The following is a 24,872-nucleotide window of genomic DNA, read 5'->3' as shown; positions in this document are numbered from 1 at the left end:
AAAAGGAACATTTACAAATTCAAAGCAAATTACAACTCAGTGTAAAAGTAGTGAAAGAGATGAACAAAGCCGCTCCGTGGTCTTAGCACATGCAGGCTGCGGCATCACCTGTGGCCAGGAGGATACACACACCAGCCCTGGGATGATGTTCTGGTCTGCTCTCAGGTGCCCACAGCAGAAGGCATGGAAACAGACAGAGGCATGGGGACCTGGACAAAGTGGTGGCGGGAGCAATGCATCCAGCCAATTCGGAGCACAATTTAGCAGAGTTCCGTGAAGTGGACGACACACGAATTGCAGGACACAGTGCTTTCCTCGGTGCCTGGGAGATATGAATGCGATGCTTGGCGTACTACTGTTTGTAAGAACACATCGAGAGCCCACATTTTCATCAAGGAAATGCTGTAGGTCCACACAGGTAAAAGGAAGCGTTGAAGTGAAAATGATCTGGATTCCTTCCCATGGATGACTCACAAGCAAGGGCAGATGTAGGCCAAATACAAGGTCAGAAGGGCCATTTATGTGCAGCCTGAGAATATGCCAAAACATATCTTTAGAAGCAGCACTCAGGCTTCTGGACTCCCAAATGTGAGGTTCGTCCTCACCAGCAAACAAGTGGGCAGGTCTCCAGGATCAGACACCAGCAAGGACGTGTCTGATCCAGTATGGTTCCTAACCACCCAGAGATAGCTTAGATCCCACAGGCTAAGCAGCTCCTTGACGGCCTCTACCCAGCACCTCAGATATCTATCTCTAATCCCAGGCTGTTTGACTGGCTCGTCACAAACTGAGCTTCTAACAGCCTACTCGATGGGTTTGATTTGCTACAGGAACTCAGAACCTCAGAGAAACACGAACGCATGGCACTTGATATCTGAGTGTACCTGTGAGATGGTAAGGCGGGGAATATGGGAGGGGCCGCACAGTGCCATGTCGTCTCTGGGTTTGAGTCTTCTGGAGAGCCCTACAAGTTCAGAGATTTGGAAACTTGGTCTTGATAGTGAAAGTAGGTCACTGGGTTGTATCCTGGGGACTTTGCCTTCTTGGATTGCCCCTGACTCTGCTTCTTATCTGCCACAGAGAAGAAATCCCCCTCCCATGGTGCTCTGTCTCACAACAGGGCCAGACCCACAGAGCCAACTAACCATGGACAAAACCTTCTCAGACCACGGGCCAAAAGAAAGCCTTCTCCTCACACTCTACACTGTTTCTGGCAGGGTTTGTCATGTGACAGGGAGGCTCACCAAGACACATGCTCAAATGTTGACTGGAGACCGGTAAGCAGGCCAAAGAAATCAGCAAAGCCTAGAAAATCCCAGCATTAGCCAGAGTAGGGCCCAGCTATCATCACGGGCTTGACCAAAAAAAGGAGGGAGCCATATTACCAAGGTCTAGCCAAAATAGAGCCTAGAGGGCAGTGCACCTTCACAGAGCAGGGTGTGTAGCCAAAACCTGCCAGGGAAAATGGGCGCTGGAGGAAAACATGGAGCCCACCCTTTCACCCTCTCTCCTCCCAGTGTCTCACATGGGGAAACACAGCTAGGACGGTAGAGAGAAGTGAGTCCAGGCATGCACTGTGCAGGGTAAACCCTGACGCTCACAGACAGACTCAGCACAGGCCCTGGGACTGGCAGGCGATAAACAAATAGTCCATCTGTCTCCAGCTCTATCCGGGATACATTAATTCAAACAACAAAGTTGTTAACACAGTTAACTCCTTTATATGTAGTTTTGTTTTCTTTGGTTTCGATTACCCATGGTCCAAAAGCATTAAATAGAAAATTCCAGAAAAAAAAATTACCACAGGTTTAAAATAATGTATTATACCGTATTTACACAGATGCACTATTTTGCTTTTAGTTCCTGTCAATCTCTCACCATGCTTACTTATAAATCAAACTATGATGTAAACACATACGTATAGAGAAAATAGGCACATGGACCTTGGAACCATCTGTGATTCCACGTAGCTCCTGGGAGCCTTGGTCCATGTCATCCGCATATGAAGGGCACTCCTGTTTTGGTAGAACAATAGCTCTGGCTTTGGTTAAACATTTTACGTACATAAATGGATGTTGTATAAATATCCAAAAAAATTAATATACTATAAGATTTCTTACCTACCTAGTGTCATCTATAATATATGTGTCTACCTATAATATAACTAGTTTTTAGTTTCTTTACAGTGGTTAGGTATTGTTTTGAAAATGAAAGTTCATCCTTGTAGTGGTTTGAACAAGATAGTCACCATAGGCACATGTGTTTGAACACTTGGCCCCCAGTTGGTGGCACTGTTTGACAAGGCTGAGGAGATGTGCCCTTTCTGGAGGAAGTGTGCCACTGGAGACAGGCTTCCAGAGCTTCAGGCCTTGCCCAGCTTCCAATTCGTTCTCTGTGCTTTGTGTTTTCAGTCCAAGATGTACATTCTCAGCCTGCTGCTGCAGCCCCACGTCTGCCATGATGCTTGCTGGTGACGGAACCATAGACACAAACAAGCCCTTCCTTCCATAGGTTGCCTGGGTCGTGGTGCCTTATCAGAGGGATAGAAAATAGCACCTGCAATATGCACTGAGCTCTGCGGTGCTCAAGGTCCATGTTGTAATCACTGAGTGTTGGGGAAATGCCTCTGCTGTGCAAACCTTCTCACAGCCATTGTGGGACTCTGTCATAACTCTAGCTCTATGCTGAATCAGTCTTAAAATGATAGGTTTTCTTGAATAAATGCCAAGGTAGCAAAAACGAGATGAAAGAGATTAGTGAGATTTCAGGTGACAAAGGTTTAGAGCCAGTCTGGCCTGGGACTTTATGGGGATTACTACCTCGAGGCCCCTTCTTCACCAGCACGATGTGAGATAAAAATTAAAAGTCTGGGGGTGGTCAGTCGGGCACTGGAGACTCCAGCTGGTACTGCAGCCGAGGGAGGAAGCCTGCCATATGAAGGGCCGCCTTCCATGGAGTGCTTCACGTCAAGCCAATGTGCCTAATAAATTGTTATCTGGAAAGTGCTTGGTCTATTCCTGACCTCATACCCAGGAGATGCCATTGGTGGGAGCACCACCCTTGGGGCGTTTGCTATTCGTGGTGGTGTCACCCTGAGTAGTCCTGAAGAAAGTGCTGGGGACAGGCTGGGGACAGCAAGGTTTGTGCCTAGAAACAAGGGGTGAGGCTGAGGGTTACATGGCTGCCCCTGGCTGTCAGTGTGAGGTCTGCTAGACTTTGGGCCAGAAGGGACCTGGCCAGATGGTTGGAGAGGGATCACGTTGATCCTCGGTGTGTCCCTTGTACATGAGTGTGTACATGTGCATGTGCGAGCATGTGTGTGTGTGTGTATGTGTGCCTGTATGTGCATGTGTTTGTGTACATATGTGTACATATGTATGCTTGTGAGTGTGCATGCATCTCACTTATGGAGGTCGAATGTGTGTGCATGTATATTGTTTAACATGTTGTGGCATGAGATAGGTGGCTGGCTCTACAGAGATTGCAGAAGTTGAAGGTGAGGCTCTCATGATATCTAGGCATAAAGGCACCTGAGTGGGAGGTCCTGGAAAGAGAGGTTTGTCGTCTGTGTCTATGAGAGGGATGGGACTTTACCCCCTCACCACAGAGCCCAGGGAAGGCTTGGGGGCACCACTATGTAAGGGTGAGACGTCGCCTTCATGGCCGTTGGAATAAGGCCAGGCACCAGGCAAAATTGATGTGTGCAGAAGCATGCCATCCTTGGAGAGCCTGCTCTGGAGGCAGGGAAACCTGAAGGAGCAAGCCCTCTCCCTCCACAACAGGAGGCAGCAGTGCCCTCCGAAGGCCACTCATGGGTGATTTGTGAGCTGTGACTGGAAGTGGTGACTGATGGGAGTTCTGAGAGGTGGCCGTGACCTATGGCCTGTGACCTGTGGACAGCTCTACGTGTAAAGACCTGAGGTGGAAGGGCGAGAGGTAGGTCACAGAAGGGTGAGCGTAGGGGTCTGTTGTGCATCTGCAGAAAAATCGCCTTTGTCATTCATTTCTGAACGATTAATTCACTTCAGGAAGAGAGTGTATCAGCAGAAACTATGATGCGATTCGTTGCATTTACATTCGAAAATACTTAGTCCAAAGCAAAACAGTACATTTAAAAGATTATTAATAAATATGACTTAGGTGTCAATAATATAGGTGTTTTATTAGAAAAGAATGCAAATGAAAGAAATGAATTCGGTTCATGTAAACGCAGTGTAGTGTTAGTGAGCACTGTGGCTTGAATATTTTTATCTGCAGAAATGCCTGCTTTGAGAATGTTCTTGTCAAGGGAATGACATCAGGAGGTGGGCTCTTTGAGACAGAAGGTCAGGGGAATGCAGCTCCTGTGGGATTAGTGCCCTCGTGAGAAGATGCTGGAAGGGAACCACTTTTCCCCTCTCTCCCCGATGTGTGATGGCAAAAATGAGAAGTCAGTCACTCCTGAGTCCTCTGGAAAAGAGTCTTTGCCAGAGCCTGGCCATGCTGGCCCTCACACCTGGGACTTGCCGCTCCCACGATGATGACAATGAGAAAAGGAAGATCTGGTGGGGCTCAGGGGCGGCTCTGTGCTTGCTGTATTCAGACAGGTCTCTAGCATAGAAGCTACAAGTGTTCTGTGTTCAGATCCCTATGAACAGGCACAGCAATGGGTGTCAGGAACCCCAGTGCTGGAGGGGGCACAGAGACAGGAGAATCCCCAGAGCTCACTGGACAACCAGTCTAACTGAATCAGTGAGCCCCGAGTTCAGTGGAAGTCCCTGTCCCAAAACATACGTGAACAGCGGCGAAAGAAAATACCTTCTGGACTCCACAGAAACATGCATGGGGAAAGGCACCTGCATGCATGCATACACACATACATACGTACGTACATACATACACACATACACACACATATATACAGACACAGACAGATGGACAGACAGACATACATGCGTGTACACACACACACACACACACACACACATACACACACACACACAAAACTCTGCTGTTTCAGTCACCCAGTGTAAGCATTCTCCTGCTGTGGTCCACACTGACCAAGGCATGCATGCGTGCGTGTGTGTGTGTGTGTGTAGTTCCTATCATTAAGAGCATCTCTAAGGCCACTTGTCTTCTGACTGTAGGACCTGCATTGTAGCATTCTGCACTTCTTGGGGGTATGCATGCTCCCACAAATAACAAGACACAGCCACCTGCACACCCTGAGCAGTACAGCGAAGGCCTGCGCCTGGTATTCCTGAATCCTGAATGCAGCATGGAGATATTCAAACCATCCGCCCTGCAAGGTGCCTCCCCTCTTGCCTCCTGCTGGGAAAGCCAGGAAGGTGTTGGAAACAAGGGACATTTCATCAGCTGTTTTAATTCTGACATAAGGAAATCTTTTCTTTTCCTTAGCAATCCCCTTTCCCGTAAAGGCAAAGGTGCTCACGAAATGGCTCAGGTGTTCCAAGCTAATTAGTCACTGGCTGAAATAACAGCGTTCCACAAGGTGCTTTCTCGGTTTTCACGTGCAATGTTTTACAAGGAGAACTTCAGAGGAAACAAAGGCCTCACAGCTGAGAGCCCCGTGGAGCAGGTAGGAAAAGGCCAGGCAGATCTGGCCTGTGTGTTAAAGGCACTCTCACGCATACTGCAACTGTGAGCGTGCAAGCCCGGGAGCCGGCGCTGTGCAGCTGTGCACCCAGCTCCACGCAGTAGCACTACAGGAACGTTGGTTTTAACTAGCGCCCTATTCCATTACTGTGTGCCGCCTCGCACGGCCAAATAATTCCCCAGGGACACATGTTTGTGCTCAAGACAACCCTGGGTCTATCTGTTTCGCTTAGGAATTGAAGGCCAATTAGCTTTGCGCATGACTGGAAGAAAATGTCAATATTAAAGAACTCAGTGAGTTAGCCCGCTAAGCCCATGATCTTCAGGCAGGGATCGCTCTAGACGTCAGAATCAGGCAAAGCAGTCAATGACTGTCCCTTCATTAGTTATTGATTTCGTTGGCGTTGTGTAATTAGGCACTGTTCTAGCAATTCAGTGCTCGTGTGTCCCACCCCCTTTAATTCCAGGGACAGCTGGGCAGAGGATGGTGTCCTCCAGTGTCTGATGCGCTCCTGCAAGAGATGGCTTTTCAGTCACTGGTCCACTATCCTCTAGTGGAACAAGGGAGCAAGGCCTCATGAGGAGGGAGAACTGTGGGGAGGACAGGAAGCCAAGAGGAAGCCCCAAGAGGTGGTGGCTTTGGGGTTGGGCCTTAAGAGCAGTGACTGGCTAGGCAATCACCTAGTGACTTCCATTTGAATGGAAAGAGGTCGGGCAGGTAGAGAAACTATTGCAGCCCATCCCCTTGGCCAGTGGCATTACAGGTCCACACTATGGGTGGGGACAATAATGGCTCACCTGAAGTAGGTCAGCAGAGATGGACACAGGGAAAATAATACAAGTCCCATTGCCAGGTTACTCAACAGGGGCAGTGAGGAGAGGGAGGTCAGAGAGGGCAGTAAGGTCGTGGCCCCTTACTGTTCTATACGCAGTTGGGAGAGACAGAATCTTTGCATCACCCTCCCATCCCTGTACTCATGGCACACATATCCAGCGAGGGTACACTCCGTATCAGCAGATAAAGATGGACACACAGGTCCAACAGAGCAGCATTTATTTGGGGGGAACAAAGATTGTAATCTGGGTAAACTGAGATAGAGGAGACTTGACTAGTGTCCCATGAGGCTAATGCTAGAGAAATTTCTTACAGGGGGTTTGCAGAGTATTGACATTCACTGACTGGATAGAACTCCTCAACCCTTCCTGTTGGCTAGAAAAATACTATTCCCAGCCAAAGAGACTGTAGATACTGACTTCAGCTGTTTCTCAGAGTCTACTGGAACATTCTGTAGTTTAATCTTTAGCAGGTATGAGTACAAAAGCCTCTTGGTAACATCCTGACTCCACTTTAGAAGGCCCTAGTCGGCATTATATCATTTTTCTCTTATCCAGTCTGCCAATCTCATGACCATTGTGTCCAGGACTCTAACTCACGCCCATCTGCTTACCCTCCATGCTCTAAGCAGAAATTGACACCCGGGTCCAGGCCTGTCTGTTGTGATGCAGACTCCCTGAGCATGGATGGACCTGCTCCAGCATAAGCTAGCATGGGTCTCTCGCAGGTCGTAGCCTATGAAGGGTAGGCAGCTACAGTGGGTCCCCTCTCTGCTCTCTGATGAAGCCCCTTTGCCAGGACTGGACACTGGCTTGGTTTTCTGGTACCTGGTCCCTAGCTTAGGGAGGGTATTGGCTTACTGACTTCATTTTGTGAGGAACCCATTCCGGGGCCAGTCAGTTGTGGCCAAGTAACCTGACAGGTAGGAGGTGTTGAACCCAGGAGCTCACCAAGCCTGGATGCTCGTGCTCAGAGCTGAACAACAGTACTCTCTAGTTCCATTACTACACCATTGTGACAGAAGGCATACCTGTAGCTGCTGTCTCTCCCCAGGAACTCATGTCTTGGTCACATTGTACAGGAAGTCTCCCTCATCTCATTCTCTTACTCTGGGGCATGTGGCTTTGAGTGCTTCTTCGCTGCTCTGGGCTTGAGGACCTGGTCTGCAAGCCTCGGGCCAGGTTAGCCTTCCAATGCCAATCTCTGGAACAACCTCTGCCCTGTGTGGGCCGTCATCTGCCTGTGGCATCAAGATGCTCCTTACTGGGGGGGGGGGTCTGGATTACAGGGATCTAGGCCACCAGGGGAGGGTGGGACCATTCATTTTCCTGTCTCTGTAACTGATTGTCACAGCTGGACTGATTTTGGTCACCTAGGAAATCCATCCATAAAGCCATCCCAGAAAGCAGACAGTCACTCGGTTATTTGGCTGCAGACGTGTCATGAAGTGCTTCGAGGAAGTTATAGTGGAGAGAGATGATTATTCCTGTATTTAAGTTCCTGTTGAGTGGGAACAAAGTTTTAATTGCTTTAAAGCATGCCTCGGAGTCTCTCATTAGCAATTATAGCAGCAACTGATAACTATTCATAAGAGAGAAACTTTCTAGTTCAAATTAATCTCTTGATAACCAAAAATAGAAGGAAAATCCCACTCTTTTTATTTAGATGATTGAGGAATAGTTAAGATTCAGGAAAAACAACAGGGCTTATTTCAAACATTATTTGGGGAGGAAAATGCCATTTTAGCCCTTGAAGAAAACTTTGCAAGTGGAGACTTGTTATGCTAGTAAATTCCAAAATACAGACGCCTGCCGATCTAACCTGCTGCTGGTTTAGCTGGAGGTGAGCCTTCAAGGGGCAGAGTCCTGGAGCTCCCGAGTCCTGCGTGGTAATGCCTATTTCATAGAGAGGCAGTGTCATTTCCCCCCATGTCAAAATGGCAATTTATCCTTGACACGACACCAGAATGGCACCTCGGGTGAAGGGACACATTGCCTTTTCTCGGGAGTCTATCAAAACTCAAAACTCCTTACTCTGGAAACCATAAAGCTTTGTCATTACAGTGTAAAGTGTGAACTTCACTTGGTGGCTATTTATTTCCTGGGCAGAATCCATATCACCGAAAGCTGGGCTTGGGGAACACATCCATCAGGAAGCGTTCCGTGAGGAAGAGAGCAAGCTCAAGGCGGAACATGTGAAAGCGTGGCTTGTTAGTTTCCTAGTGATTTTTCCAAAGACACGGAACATCCATGAGAGTGAGCAAGTTTATTGCTGCAAATTCAGAAAGGAGTCAGTTACTTGCTGGGCTTTGCCTTGTTCCTGCCTCTCCCATGCAGCTTGCAGTAGCTGAGCAATTATCTCCTGCCTGGCTGGGAAGCCCTGCTCCACTTTTGAATGCGAGGTGATTCTGGGATTTAGTGCACATGCCTCAGGGTCTTCATCTGTTAAATGAGAGCAATAGTACTCTTTCTTACAGGGCCATTTCAGGGGTAATATTAGTTCAGAAGTGTGCTTCCAGCAATCCCTGGCACACAGCAAGGGTCAATAAACAGTTCCTATAATTACAGAAAACTGTTAATCACCTGGGTGCCTGAGTCTTAAAAACAGAGGCCTGTGAGGAAGAACTCAGCAGAGTTCTTTCGTCCTTATCGCTGATGCTCAAGTAAAGCAATACTGCTGATTGTCAGACAGTTGCATGGCTTAAGTGTCCCTACCAGAGCATGCTGAGATGTCATCCCTCTCGGGAGGTATTCAGATGTGGGACCGTTAAGAGGCAATTAGTGATCACGAATAGGTTAATCATGTAGATTGATTAATGGGCTAAGAGACTGTCTCCAGAGCAGATTGTCACAGAAGCTAAATTGGTGTTTCTTCAGTGGTACTATCTACCTTGTCAAGATGCAGTTCCAGGTTGCCACCAATAGGGGAGATGCCAGCACCAGGCTTCTGGACTTCCCAGCCTCTTGAATTGTTGGACAATTAACTCTTAGTCTTTATTGATTACCCATCTTGGGCATTTTACTACAGCAACCCAAAATAGACTCAAAAGTCACATTTATCCAAAGAATGCTCTTGTGTGGCCTGCATAGTATGCCATATTCTTTTTCTCCTTTTGATCAAATGATCGAACAAAGTTCAGATGTCTTCCCACCTTTCACCATTCTGCTTCCCTGGCTCTCGAACGTTCTCATGGTGACGTGTTTTACCCCCATAAGGTTAAGCATAAGCAAAAGCAGTTTGATTAAAGTCTAGGAAGATGAAGAACGAAGTTAAAAGGAATGAAGAGGCACTTGTGGGAAATAGCAATAGCACAGAAAGCCATTTAAGTGATCTTATTAGCCTTTGCCTCCAGAGTGCTTGGGAAATGTCTGTCACCAGAAGTAACATTCCCAGTCTATTTAACTAGCAGTCTCAGGCTCCCTTAAAGCTATCAGCATTCCTCTTTCCCCACTCTGCCTGACTGGATGGTTTCCTTGAATGCCCTCCAGGGCCAAAGCAGATAGTGGTTCATTTAGGGATACAGGAAGAGGGTTATTAAGGATCATGGTGTGTGTGTGTGTGTGTGTGTGTGCATGTGTGTACGTGTGTGTGTACATGTGTGCATGCATGTACACACATGTGTGTACGTGTGTATGCAATGTGTGTATTGTGTATGCACGCATGTGTGCACGTGTGTGTGCACATATGTGTATGCGTGTGTGTATGCGCATGTGTGTATGCGCGTATGTGTGCACGTGTGTGTGTGTGTGTGTGTGTACGCGTGTGTGTATGTGTGTGCACACATGTGTGTGTCTTCTCCATCACTCTCCACCTTATTTTTTGAGACAGGGTCTTTGACTGAACCCAGAGTCTGTCATCGAAACTGGCTGACCACTGTCATCCTCCTGTCTCATTTTCCCAGAGCTGAGATTACAGGCATGTGCTATCACTTCTAGGCAACATACGTGTTCTAGGGGACTGAACTCAGGTCTTGATGAATGGTAAGCACCTTACCAATTGAGTCACATCCCAAGCCCAACCGTGGAGGTAAACTTCAGGGCACGGTGGTCAGTGCTAGAGTGTGGGATCAGGCTGAGGAGGAACGCAGAGGAGAGAGCAACCGGTGGCTCCTTTGGGTCAGTAGTGCATCCCTCCCCACCTCCCCACAGCACATAACAGACAACAAAACCTACCAAGGACCAGGAAGGACCTGAGCCCTGTGACAGCTGTCTGCCAGGAATAGTGACATATGTTGGGTAAGAAACCCTGCCCCCTGCCGCAATTATCAAGGTAACCCTGGCACTTCATTGCTGGGGCCAGGCCAGGAGGCCAGAACGTTTCTCTTCCTTGCCTCCAGTTTTGACAGTCACATCTCTGAAACAGTATCTGCTGTAGAGGACGTTTTCTAATCCCCACAGTGGGTGTCTGAAGCCCATATGTATGACGGTGCTGCCTCTCTCGGTCGCGCTTGGGGCTGCTGTTGAAGAAAAGGATGGTTGTCTGAGTTGTGACCCCTCAGCAGTTGATCCTGTAACCCATGGCATAAATGACTGATGAGCAGGCAGTGCACACAACATGGGTACCCTGGACAAAAGCGTGACTCATGTTCCCAGTGGAACACAGTGCGGTGGTATGAAATTTCATCACGCTGTGCACAATGGCACACTGTTCCAACTCTTCAGCTGTTTACTGCTGGAATTTCCTCTTGAAGAGTTTTGGACCAAGGTTGACTGTAGGTCACTAAAATCTCAGAAAACAAAAGGATGGCAGAGCAGCACCGATTAAATCAACCCCTACACTCCTCCTCCTCTGCTGGCCTCTGAGGGTTCAGCCCCTCATTGGCTGTTGGCCTCCAGCTGGAGCCTCTTCATCCCAGCTCCACAGCTGCTGGAAGATCCGTTTCCACAATAAATCTAGCTGCCGGGGCCAGAGAGATGGCTCAGAGGTTAAGAGCATTGCCTGCTCTTCCAAAGTTCCTGAGTTCAATTCCCAGCAACCACATGGTGGCTCACAACCATCTGTAATAAGGTCTGGTGCCCTCTTCTGGCCTTCAGGCATACATGTAGACAGAATATTGAATACATAATAAATAAATAACTAAAATAAAATAAAATAAATCTAGCTACCCTTCTTCCCTCTGACACCACTTTCTGTCCCCCACTGGTCCTAGCTTTTACTTTTTCCCCTTTTAGAGAACAGGATCTCATAATGTTGCTCAGACTGGCCATGGACTCCTGGGTTCAACTGATCCTCCTGCCTCAGTCTCTCGAGAAGCTAGAATGAAAGCAGTGGACCAGCATACAGGAGGTAGAGGAGAGTGGACCCGAGGTCAAGAACAGAAAAGAGAAGGGGGAGGGGAAGAAGAAGAAAAGTAAAGAGGAAGAGGGGGATGGGGGAAGGAGTAGAATAGAGAAGAAGAGGGGAGGGGGAGGTCACAACCCCAGCTTTCTACCCACCCTGAGCCACCAGGACTGATGATGATATCATCCATTGGTTGTTTTTGAGAGAGAGGGGCAGCAGCTGAGATGCTAGGTCCCATTAGGGAAAAGTTTAGGGAGGGAGCTGGGGACCAGTCCCAGGGAGTCCTGCTTGTCCGCCCAGCCTCTGTGACTCCGCACAGATGGAAGCTTGTAAAAGCTTGCCTGTCTGGGGATCCTCATCTGTGAGGGAAGTCTAGGTCATTCCTGAGTGTGGAAAGACTGACAGATCTACAATAGCCTGGAGCAACAGCAGGCAGTGAAGGTGAGCCAGCATTGGGTCATCAAAATGTTAACTGTTTAGCTCTTGCAGGTGACGGGCATCTGTACCTAAGTGGGTGCATCTGGGTTAGAGTCAGCTTAAACATGGAAGGAACTAACACAGAGATAAGGACTCGTGGAGCTGTGGAAGTGGGTGAAAAAAAACGAGAACTAGACATTTTTAAACAAGGAGACTAAGACTGTTTCTGTAACAGCTGATGATTATCTATAGTGAGAAAAACTAAATTATATATGTATACACACATACACACATACACATATATTTGAAATAGGGTCTCATTATGTAGATCAGGCTAGCTTTGAACTCACAATCCTCCTGCCTCAGCCTCCTGAGCGTTGGCACTGTCTCAGGCTTAGATTTGTGTTTGAAACACATACACAGTTAAACCCCAAATGTGAAACGCCAAGTTTTGAAACATAAAATCTAGGTATGTTTATGAGTTCAGTACAGGAAAATATTTCTTAAAATGCAACACAAAAATGACAATCACAAAGGAATTGTGTTTTCCTGCTTTACAACTAAAGGCTTCTCTGTGCCAGGCAGCACCCAGACAACATGGAATGGCGAGGCCCAGACAGAGGATGCTAGAATGGAAGAGGATAACAGTTTAGAATAGAGAACAAACAGCCTACGAGGGAAAATGGACGAGACTGGACAGCCTCCCACTAGAGACACAAAGGGCGACACGCCTTGTGTGAGATGATAGCATCCAGAAGGAAGGGCGCCTCTTCTAGGTCCCATGAGATCGAGTCAGTTCGGTTGCCATGGAGAGCAAGAGGGAAGGTCTGGCAGGTGTACTCTTCCCCCACCACAGGTACGCATGCTAGAGAAAAATCTAGCTGGTGCAAATCTAGCAAAGTGCACCTGGCTGTTGAGTGCCCACTGCTACAGTGGAGAAACTGGAAACAAGCCAGATCCATTCACAGGAGACACGACAGTGGCCCATATCTACATGGTACAGACACGAGAAGACGGGTGGGAAGAGACAGTCGTTCATTGCACTGCTAAGGAGCAAACTTTTATGTAAATTTTGATGAGGTGTGCAGCTGTGCAGGAGAATGGCCAAAGTCTCCCCACAACAAAGGTTGCCTCTAGGCAATGATCAAACCTGTAGAGGGAAGGAGGGAACACTGCGGTGAGGGGTTTTATCTGGGGATGTCACAGGGCATTATAATAAGCCATGGTCTCAATGCTTTACCCACAAGGTTTCTGTGCTCAAAACGTAAACTCACGCAGAAGACCTGGGTTCCATCCAAGCTCCCACATAGCAGCCCACGACTATCTGTAATTCTAGTTCCAGGGGGTCTGGTGCCCTCCCATCTGCATGTTTAGCTCCTTGAGACCTTATGCCTTCACCTGACCTTTGTGGACTTCTGAATACACGTGGTACCCCTAAACTCATGCAAGTCCAGACACACACACATAAAATAAATAAATAAGATTAAACTTAACCTTAAATGTATATGTTGAAGGCAGTTGGAGGCAGGTTCATTAGAGGTGGGGGTGGTAAGGGCTGGATGAAGCCAAGTGGGCGGGATACCCTCCCCTATGACAGCATTAGTGGCTTTTAATGAAAAAGGAGACATGAACTCAGACACTGCTGTCCCATCATGTGATACCCTCTGACTTACCAAGACCAAATGCCACGCTTCTGGACACCCCAGTATTTAGAACCATGGGCCAAATAGGCCTCTTCTATACTTTATACATTTCTGGATTGCAAGAATTTTGTTAGAGCAACAGGAAGCACACTAATGCAAGTGTCATGGCTAGACGGCCTAGAGCTACTGTTATCACATCATTCTCATCTCGTATGTGTGTGTGTGTGTGTGTGTGTGTGTGTGTGCGCGCGCGCGTGTGTGCACTTGTTAATTAATTCTCAGGGCAGGGGGTACATTACTCAATTCTAAGAATCTAGGATGTGCCAGCAGGTGCATGGGACAAGGGACAGCTGAGGCATCCATCTGAACAGCAAGGCTTTCCTGACTATCCACAGGTCAGCCACAGTGCTTCAGGTACCACCGCGTCTCTGTCCTCTAGCAAGTGGATTACACTGGGAGCAGAGGATGGACCACATCAGGTATGGAAGCCAGAAATCTAGTTATGAGGATGCTGCTCAGTCCCTGGCATTATGGGGTTCTCCCATCCTTCTCTCTAGAACGAAAATAAAGAAGTCCACACTGCTAACCTCACACAGGTTGGAAGACAATACAATGTATTAAAAGAGCTGTGCATATAAGGCCATAAAGGATGGCACTCAGAGAAGCCCACCAGGTTCCTATGGAAAAAAAAATTAATAATCACACTATCAGGTCTTATTCTGCCCCTAGGTTGCTTCGGCCATGGTACATTACATCCCAAGGCACAGGCTCTCTCCGAGGCCCCTCTCAATTTGACCACCTCCCCTGTGGCCTTGATATAACAAGAACACACAATAATTTTATTCAGCTCTTCCGTGATTACATTATTCCTCGGAAGTTCCTGTAGCCAGTTGCCGATTGATTGCTGAATCACATCAATGCCCAAAAGAAAGCTATGAATTCAGCTCTCTCTCTCTCTCTCTCTCTCTCTCTCTCTCTCTCTCTCTCTCTCTGGTCCTATCTTTCCCTTCTTTCCTCACTCACCTATCACGAAGGCTTTGAGAGCTTCCTTCAGTTATCCCCATACACGAAACTGCACTTGCTTCCACTCCCGCAGTTTGCTCTTCCGCCATTGCCAGGCTGCCTCTCACGGCCTCTCCCTTCCCTCATTCTCGCACATCTTCTCCTATGGCACATTTACCACTCCTCATCACAGTCTCCTCTCATGTCGACCCCAATTCCAAGCTCTGAAAACAAACTTCAAAACAACCTCTCGTTTCCAGGTGTGGGCTCAGCCAGCGCTCTTTCCCCAGGCTGCTTGCTCAGCCGCGGATGCGCTCGCTCTCCAGCCTCATGCTTGCCTCCTGTAGGAGGCAACAGAACCTCCCTCAAGCCCCTTGCTCAGACACTGGAGCGACTGGGATGCTTTTAGTGTCCAGATGAGATCAGTGAGTCCTAGCCTGGCTGTCCACTGCGAGCAGACAGTCCCCTGTCTCCAGACCTTGGAATGGAAGGCACACAGCAGACAACCCGCGGCCTGAAGAAGGGAGCTGCGGGTTCCTGTGAGGGGAGGACTGCACCTGTTTCTCCCACAATGCACCTGAGCCCTCCCTAGACTGCCCCCTAAGGAGGTGGCTTGGATTCTTCTGTGTCACAGCACCTGTGTTAGGGGTGGCTACAAAATTCTGGTTAGGAGGGGAACTAGGGCAATAAACTGGGTGGACAGTACTTGGGGAAGGAGGCTGAGAAGGTTGTCACATCTTAAAGGTACATTTCCAGGGTGCATCGCATTAGACCTTAAAATATCTAAATAATGAGATTGCAGCTCATGGAGATGAAGAGTGTCTTTAACATTAGCCTTTCCAAAAATTGACCCCGTTTGTATCACAACTGAGTTCCTGTCTAGCCCCCCAGACACCTAGCAGTCCTGGCTCTTCAAAATTAAGATGCACTTCTTCATGTACTTCACAGAACTTCATATAAATGTTCAGAAAGTTATACTATCTATATTACTTGGTGTTTGTATCGCAAAATTTCTAGAACACGCCTCTATCTTTATTCATGTCTGTGGTGACGAAGGATTCTGGTCCCTAGGACTTTTGTATTCAGGTGTGGTAAGAAGGGGGGGCAGTATATGTGTGGCCAAACATCTGTGCCTACATCATCACCACATGTGCAGCTGTTCTGGCTGGGGATTATTAACAACAGACCCACAGATGCACCGGAGCTCTTCCCACTTTCTCGGTCGCTGCCCACCCTTTACTTGTAACTGCCCCATCCATCACCTGTGAATGTCTAAATTGTGTGTCACATTTATCCTGTGGAGGAGGTGCACGTGCTTTGGAGGTCAGGAGAGAACCTGTAGGAGTCTGTTCCCTTTTTCTGTCACGTAGGTCCCAGGGACTGAACACAGATCACTAGGCCTAGCAGCTACTCTCTTACCTCCCGAGTCATCTCAGCACACCCACACCTAAAATTTTGCCCACCCAGCAAAATAATGGATATACCACTTGAGACAGAGGGAGAGACTGAAAATACCCATAATCCGATGCTTTTACTTTGTTACAGCAAATGCAACACATCACAGTCTTAGTGGCTGTACACGTAGGCACAGAGAGATGCTCCAAAATCTTCCGAAATGAAGAAGCTAATCCTTCTGACTGAAAGGTATTTTTGCTGACTTCAGAGACGGTCACAGGGTGCTTGCTGAACCATGCCCCTTGGTGTAAGCCACAACTGTCGGCCTAAGATAGTCTTCCTGTCACTGTGCTGGAGGCTTCACAAATGGCAGGCAGGGTGGCAACTCGGCAAGTGACTAGCATGGCGGTCTTGGTGACAGAGCCCAGGTAGACAGGGTCAGAATCAAACTGAGCTGCTGGACGGTGTATGTGGTGTGTGGGGAGATGGCTGTCATGTATGTAGTGTTGGAATTCATGTGTTGAGGGATGGTGATGGCAGGGAACATGGGTTTATTTTTCTTACCCTCAACAGAGTAGAAACCTAAAAAGTAAGGAGGTGAGGGCGTAAGGGTTCGGCTGTCCTGGTGTGATTTGGAGGTGGTGTGGTACAGGGGGAGAACCAGGTCACGTGGTAACCTGGAGGCGGGGCCGTGCTCTGTGCTGGGGCAGCAGAAGCTGGAACTGGACCGGGGTATGTTAAGAGCAGGGAGAACCAGGGCTCTACGTTTATACACAAATTGTTTTCATTTCTTTAGCACGAGTAAGAACACGATCAAGACTGAGGCATGAGTTGGCTTTTCATGTCTCCAGGTTTTTAAGGAAATTGCCTTGTTTTCTCCCTCCACCCAAGCCTTTTTTTGGAGACAAAATACCTTTAAAGTAAGAAAGAGCACACACTCTTGGGAACTCACTGGTTTCTTGAAAAATGTTGATCTCCTCGCCTGGGGTTTAGCTTTCCTTGGATTATTTGGCTTAGTGTAACTTGACAAATTAAATCAAGGTACAGGAAAGAAGGTGTTCCAGTCTGTTTTGAGTTAGAATTGGGTCATTATAATAAAACCACAATGGCTTCCTTGAAAATAGCAAGGAATTTAGGGGGATAATTATAGTATAGCGCATTATGGATATTCCACTAATCAATTCTGATTTTTATGACTTTAAAAATCCTGTAAATACTGAATAGAAAATGTCACAGATTTGTGTTGGGTTTGACCTAGTGAGTACAATCTTTAAACACTAATTTTTAAAAAAATGTACCATTTCTTTGTCATCTTATCTTATAACAAGAATAGGCAATATCTCACCCAGAAAGATCCACAGACTTGCGTTTTCAGTTACTGACTCGCCACTGTCAAAGTTTTGGGAAATCAGATACCCATATCCTCACCTTTAAACCCTGTTTCCTGACTACTCAGAATGAATGCCGACAGCTATGCCCCTTCTGATGAAGGGCAGGGATCATGGGGGACTGAGCTCCACAAAGGAGACTTGCTCACGGCTGTGGAATAATCCTTCTGCACACTGTGAATATGTATTACTCTCATTGGTTAATAAAGAACTGTCTGGCCTATAGTTGGGAAGAGATTGGGTGGGAAAGGCAGACTAGGAGGATGCTGGGAAGAAGAAGGGCAGAGTCAGGAGTCACCAGCAGATGCAGAGAGAAGCAAGATGGGCATGCCATACTGAGGAAAGGAACCAAGCCACGTGGCAAAGTGTAGATAAGAAATATGGATTAATTTAAAATGTAAGAGTTAGCTAGTAACAAACCTGAGCTATTGGCCAAGCATTTATAATTACTATTAAGACTCCATGCTGGTTATTTGGGAACTGGCTGGTGGGAAAGAAAAGTTTGCTTACAACTCATTGCCCATATCGGTGGGCCCCTCCTGACCTCTCCCAGGCTGTGGTCTTCTTTCCCATACCATGAGTGCTTGAGTGCTTGGACAGTAGGATGTCATCATGCTCTAGTCTATAGGGATCCGAGAATCCTAGCCTGACACAATGGAGTTCTGGGTCCCCTCAGGTTGTTGGCTCTGTTCTGTCCTCAACTTGACAGCTACAGAATAAGACATTTTGCCATGGCTGTGGTATGATGTTTCAGAGACCATCAATATCTTTAAGAGAGAAGGGGTTTCTGCTCCAGGGTTCTCTATTAACGCTTCAGAATGGCATCAGTGTGGCATGATATGGTGGGGTGGGGAGAGAAAGAGCAGGGCAGTGTAGGAGGCAGGAAAAGATTTAGGGGCTTTGAGACCTCCACACAAGCAAAGACTACACGAGGCAGGAGACACCCAATGTCTGCATCTTATTCTGGATTCCAAGTCCCTTCGTCATCAGCCACAGGCATAGCTCTGGACTCTTTTTCTGGCCGGCAAATAATTCCTGTGCAAACTCCATGTACCACACAGGGGGCAGGGCGGGCAGTATCACAGGCAATAGCATTTAACCAAACCTCACTAATTCAGTACCAGTCATTCAAACACTACCAAAACCAAAGCTCTTTGACTGCTAGGTTGATTATATGGGATTTTGCCAGCATCAACTGAGTTCCTTAGAAACGCAGGATGGATAATCTATAATTTAATATGGACACTTAGACACAGAGTGTTACTAATCAGATAAGTAAGACCTCAAATGGGACTACACAGAAGATCAATGATACCACTCTAATTGCTGACCTAAACAGATAGATGGAGGAAACCAATCAAGGAAGCATTTCTCCAGCCCCCTCCTCCACTAGGTATTGGAAGCGTCAAAGGCTAAGCAGGGCTCCCATGACCATCTCTACAGATCAGTCCTGCCCAAGGTGACCCCATTCCCCACAAGCCAGATTTGTTCTAGGGCCCAAAAGCTTTACTACGAGCAAAGCAGCACAGGGCCCCCGGGGAGCCCTCCCTTCCTCGGAGGAAGCCATCCATCACAGCATGTCTTAAGTTTTCAACAGCAACGTTGGGCTAAAAATGACTGTGCCAGTAATTACAAGAAAAACCGACAAAGCGATTAGATGTATACGTCTCTCGGAGGAAGAAGTCTCTGTAACTGTGAAAAGAGAGTAGAACGTCTTAAGTCAAGCCTATTCGAAGAGCACAAGCTTGGGTAGCATCGAGGGGTCCGGAACCTGCCTTAGTGCTTTGATGCATCCACACTGCTCAGAGGAAAGGTCTGAGGACGATGTGCAAAGAGCAGGATGAAGGGAGAAGGCAGTTGTGGTCCAAGAGCCAAGCCCCAGGCCCAAGGGCTCCAGGACTATGATGGAGACTGACCAGGGGGCTGCCAGAGTTCAACATCGCACTGAAAGCAAAGGGAAAGACAGTGGGTGCAGGGACAGCAGGGAGAGACGGCAGGGGAACAGAGTGAACTGGGGTGGAAGATGCAGTCTTAAATGAGAGGAAAGGGGCAGTCACAAACTATAGATAAAAATGATCCACAAAATATGCCACTGTTGTAAATACACTGAACTGAGGGTAGGGGACAGGGGAATCCAAAGATACTTCAAAGAAATGTGCATGGGGTGGGAGAGATGATTTGGGACCTGAGTCATGCTGCTCTTGCCAAGGAACCAAGTCAGGTTCCCAGCACCCATACTGGGTTGCTGACAATTGCCGTAACTGATGGATCTCATGCCTTCTTTTGGATTCTAGGGGTGCCTGCACTCATATGTGCACACCTACACGCTGAAACTCTTTTGTAATAATAATAATAAATCCTTTAAAAAGTAAACCTGTCTGAAATACAGCGGAATGCAGACACACATACCCAATAGTCATGTGGTATCAAGACATGCCTTAGTGCAACTAATAGTCCTAATAATTGAAAAATGCTATTGAAATTACACCCAAAACAATCATGCCAGCTCTTTGGGGGATAGGGGGAAGATGGGCCATGAGTAAGAACATAAAGGTACCTGACCAGACAGATGGAAGCAAGGTGGGTTTGGTCATGCTGTAGTAACAAATATCCCAACAAAACATTTCTCATTCATATTATACATCCAATGAGTAAGTTGCAGGAAGCTGTGTTTCCTGCAGTGACCCAGCTGATGGGCAGGACAATGAAAAATTTCACTTTCCATGGCAGAGGGAAGGACCTCTGAAGACTCACCCTACAGTCAAGGCTTTGGAAATTATACCTATAAATTTGCTCACGTGCCCTCAGCAACCACAGGGAGCTGAGAAATACAGCCTTGCAAGGTAGGGGAAAGCTACAAATTTTTAATGAATTCGTTACAATTTATTTTTTAAATTAATTAAAATCAATTTTAGTTTACATGGATGTGCGTGCATCTGAGCATGTGTATTGCACCATGTGCCTTCAGGAGCCAGCAGAGGTCAGAAGAAGCATGGGTCCCCAAGAAGTGGAGTTACTGCAGGTTGTGAGACACCATGTGGATGCCAGGAACTGAACCCAGGTCCTCTGTGAGAGCAGCAGGTATTTTACGTGACTCATCCGTCTCTTCAGCCTCAGCTGGAAAGGCTGAGAAGATGTCAGGAGGATCTTAGGACTTTCCTTATGTAAATATTTAATGACAGAATAGCATGTCCTAAGATGGAACTGCTGGGGAGCTGTTCTCAAGAATTTCATATTGGCAGGGATAGAATCTTCTGGAACAGTATTCAATACACCTCACAGAGAAAACTGGCAAAAGCAGCGCTTTACAGTTAGAACAGGATACGGGGTACTGCAAAATCCCAACTGAAGTTGAGCCCATTTGTGCTTCAGGTTACAGGGCAACCCACCAAATTCTAAAAGAAAGAGGGAATCTCCAAGGAGAAATATGAGAGCCAGCTTGGAGCAAATGCAGTCCAACACCAGCTCTAGCGGAAAAGATGGGCAATGAACAGGACCACACAGGTAAGTCACCAGACAGATGAAAGCAAGAAGAACCGGTCTAGTGGAAATACTACAAATAGGGAACAGTGGCCTGCCAGGAGTAGTGGCTCATCCATGAAATTTCTAGCAGTCGAAAGGCTGAGGCAGGAAGATCCCCAAAGTTCAAGGCCAGCCTAAGCTACACTGTAAGACCCTGTCTTGAAAAAAAAAAAAAGTCAAAGAAATGAAAAACGCTCTCGGACCATCAATATAACCATGGGAAGTGACCGAGGAGAGTTTGGGGTGTCAGGTTGGCTCAGCACAGAGAAGTCACTTTCCATGCCATCAGACTGCAGACAATGAGAGTGTACGATCAAAGGGGAAAAGAAGAACATGTGCTAAACGTTTAGTATTCTGTTGTGCTGCTGCCGGCACTAGGGAGGCTTCCTTCTTTCTGCCTGAGAGCCACAGGATTAAGGAGAGCTGGGGGATTAAGATGTGCTCAAATTTTCCTGAGCTCTGCTTGTACTCCTGCCTGTTTCAGCGGAATCCCTTTCCTCTTATCTCAAGGAAGCAAAGGTTTGCAAAGCATGCTCGCAAAGACGTCTTAAGACATGCTTGGCACCGCTATCCTGTTAAACTGCAAGAGCCCATTTACTAAAGAATGACCTAAGGGCTGTCCGCAATAGCTGCACCTCTACCTGTGCTTAAACCGCAATAGAAACTTCCCTTCAGTAGCCAAGGACCTAGGGACCACCCAGGGATGCTCACACAGACAGAATCCAGAGACGACTGACGGTTACATAGACGGAATTCAACACCGTGGCTCAAACTATAGAAGCTGGAAAACAAACTGTAGGGTGGGGTTGGACTCCAGAGCTTTAGCTATGTCCTCTGCCTGCTGGAATACAATACCTGGTATTTGGTTTGTTGAGAGCCTGGTTTCTATAAGCAGATGACCTACATAGAGGCTGTAAGAGGACGACAAAATACAACAACATCCTCTCATGGATGGGAGTGGAATTTACTACCCACTGATGGGAATTACTGGGCAATTTGGAACAAGCAGTATTTATAAGCTTTAATGTCAGGAGCAGGAAAAAAAAATGTGTGATCCCCCTTCCCACCTCCATTCGGCAGTGTTCTGAAGTTCCTGGTTATAGCAAAATAAATAAATAAATAAATAAATAAATAAATAAATAAAGCCAGGAAGGTGAGTGAGCCATCTAGACTGGGGTGTGAAGTGGTTGATGGACTGAGTGAAGAATGCCCAGAGAACCAGTAAACCACTGATCCCAGGCGTGTCTATGAAGGAGAGCTGACCACAAGTCAGTGGAACAAGTGGGGAAGTCCATTCTCAGTGTGGATAGGGCACCATCCAATCAGCCTAAGCTTCAGACACAGCAAAACATGAAGGTGAGGTCCCCATTCTCAGTCCTGATGTCCTACCTGCGACATCAGAGAACTTCAAGCACTCTGAACGCCAGGACCTATGCCACTGAAGGTTGTAATCTGTTTCCTTGATCCGGAAGCTTTTTGCTTAGACTGAACTTCATTGCCAGACTCCTAGGGTCTTCAACTTGTGGACAGCCTGCTGTGAGGCTTCTCGGTGCCCATCGGAAACCCCCCCCCGACTGTATTTATGTCTATAAGTGTCCTGCCGGGTCTGTTCTCTAGAGACCCCTGGCTAACACAGAATAGGAGATGTAAAACGACCTCGACATTACAAAGGATCAGCTACCAAAGAGTCCCTACTGCTAGAAACTGACTTTAGCAAGACCACGGGACACAAGATCAGTAGCAAGCATCGAATTCAGATATAACACTAAGAGACGATTCTGAAGTATTATGAAAATGGCACCAATAAATGGGGAAAAGGGATAAATAACTCAAAATGTGTGAAGATCTATAAACTGAAAATTACATGCTGATGAAGATAATAAACACTGTTGGAATAAAAGGAGACCTAAGTAGACCTGTTCAAAATAATGTGTGGGTTCCACACGATCTCAATCAAAATCCCAGCAGGACCGCCATAGAAACTGACAAGCTTGTTCTAAAATGTATATGGAAATGCTGAGAACCTAGGATAATAGAAACAAGTTTGGAAAAATAACAAAACTGGAAGACAGCAAGAAGCCACAGACAGTTGCGTCCCATAATCTCCATCTCGCTGCTCTCAGGCAAAAGCCAGCTCTTATCCCAGCACCACTATTCCCTATAGGGACCTCCATTGGGGGTGGGGCAAGGGCCCCTTCTCCTAATTCCAGTCATTGCTATGACTAGATCATCACCTCCCCACCATGGTCATCAACTCTGTCTCCCCTGAGCCTTCTACCTTGAGTGTATTTTGCAAAAAGGATCAATAAGCAGTTTGGGAGAGCCTTTCTTTTGTCTTCAACTCTGCATCCAGATGAGGAAGAGCCATTGACGAGGTTCAAATAGTCAGCTGTGCTAGCCAGCCTTGGCTTGAGTTCCTGGACTTCATCCCATTTGGCTACTCCATAAACAAATTTCCCATTGCCTCTCCTCATCAAAGGACAGTGCACAAGGATGAGACTTCACAGTCCTGGCCATCCCAGGCTTCAGCCTGCACCTTAGAGAAAACATCATTCCCAAACTTCAATTCACATCTCCTTGGAGGGTTTTATGTAAGTAGACCCTGCGTCTCACTGAGTAAAGATCTCAGGAGGATGTCCAGGGCCTTGGGGCAGCAGACCAAAGACTTTATAACCCATTAGCTTATAACATAGCAGGACGGTTTGGCTAAATGTTTGCCGATGGTTCACTGTTAGAAGCTGGATCCTTGGGGCTGGAGAGATGGCTTAGCAGTTAAGAGCACTTGCTACTCTTATAGAGGAACAGAGTTCGATTCCCAGCACCCACATGGCAGTTCATAACCATTTATAATTCCTGTTCCACCCTGCTCTGGCTTCTGTGGTCACCAGGTACATACAGGCAATTTTATATTTGTATATACAAAATAAAGATAAGTAAATATTAAAAGCTTGGGGGTTTAGGAGGCAAGACTTCAGGAGTCCTCGGGTCACTGGTAGAAACCGTCCTGGGGGATTGTGGGAGCCTGATCTTTCCTCTTTCGCTTCCACTCCCTTGCCTGTGGTGAGGTAAGTGGCTCTGTCGCAGGGCACGCTCCTGTCATGCTGTACAGGCACACCACAGCCCAGAGCAGAAGGCATTGTTTGATCACACACTTGAAACTCTAAAACTATACAACAAACTAAACCTTTCCTCTTCCAAGTAGATCACATGGATATCTTTTATAGTGCCATAAAGTGACACACACAAGTGGTCCCCAGAGCCCGAGATGCCCTGGCTTGCTGGGTTTTCCAGGAGGTGGTGGTCATACCATCTCTGTCATTACCTGATTATGTTCTTTACATGCAGAGAGAAAGCATACCTGGGCTCAAGCACTAGCTTACACGATAGCAGAAAGAGATTTTAGAGTAAGCAAAGTCCATTCACCCCCCATTGCAGTGGGCTATGAATGGCCATGCAGGCACTGGACACTGCTCCTGAGCAGACCCCAGCATATGAGATGCGTGGACTATGAAGGTATGTAATGGAGGGCCACAAGAAATAGTTGGGACCCGAGAAGCCTCCCTGTGAACCTGCAGCTCTGGCTTCCCCCGCTCTCACTTTGGTGGGTACTAGGAGCCAGAAGCTGGCCCATTTCCCCATGTGGATAGAGCAGGTATTGGGGAAACTACCTCCAAACCGAACATAGGTACATCCCATGTGGCTACTGTCCTTCTTCTCCCCAGGCTGGAGCATCTTATTTGGACTTATTTGGAGCCTGTGGTAAACATAAGTCGTTTCCTGCCATAGGCCAGAGTT

General features: G+C 47.3%; 1 protein-coding gene across 1 annotated transcript in view; it reads right to left on the bottom strand.

Moving 5' to 3' along the window:
- The window catches only part of Entrep2 (endosomal transmembrane epsin interactor 2), a 409,195-nt gene that overhangs the window by 41,622 nt on the left and 342,701 nt on the right, over window positions 1-24,872 (bottom strand). The gene's annotated exons all lie outside the window — the stretch shown is intronic.

The sequence above is a fragment of the Myodes glareolus genome, chromosome 24 (genome assembly GCF_982192425.1).
Source record: "Myodes glareolus chromosome 24, mMyoGla1.1, whole genome shotgun sequence".
NCBI classification, from domain to species: Eukaryota; Metazoa; Chordata; class Mammalia; order Rodentia; family Cricetidae; genus Myodes; species Myodes glareolus.
Note: the sequence above shows the minus strand (reverse complement) of the source record. Positions and strands in the feature narration are given on the sequence as shown.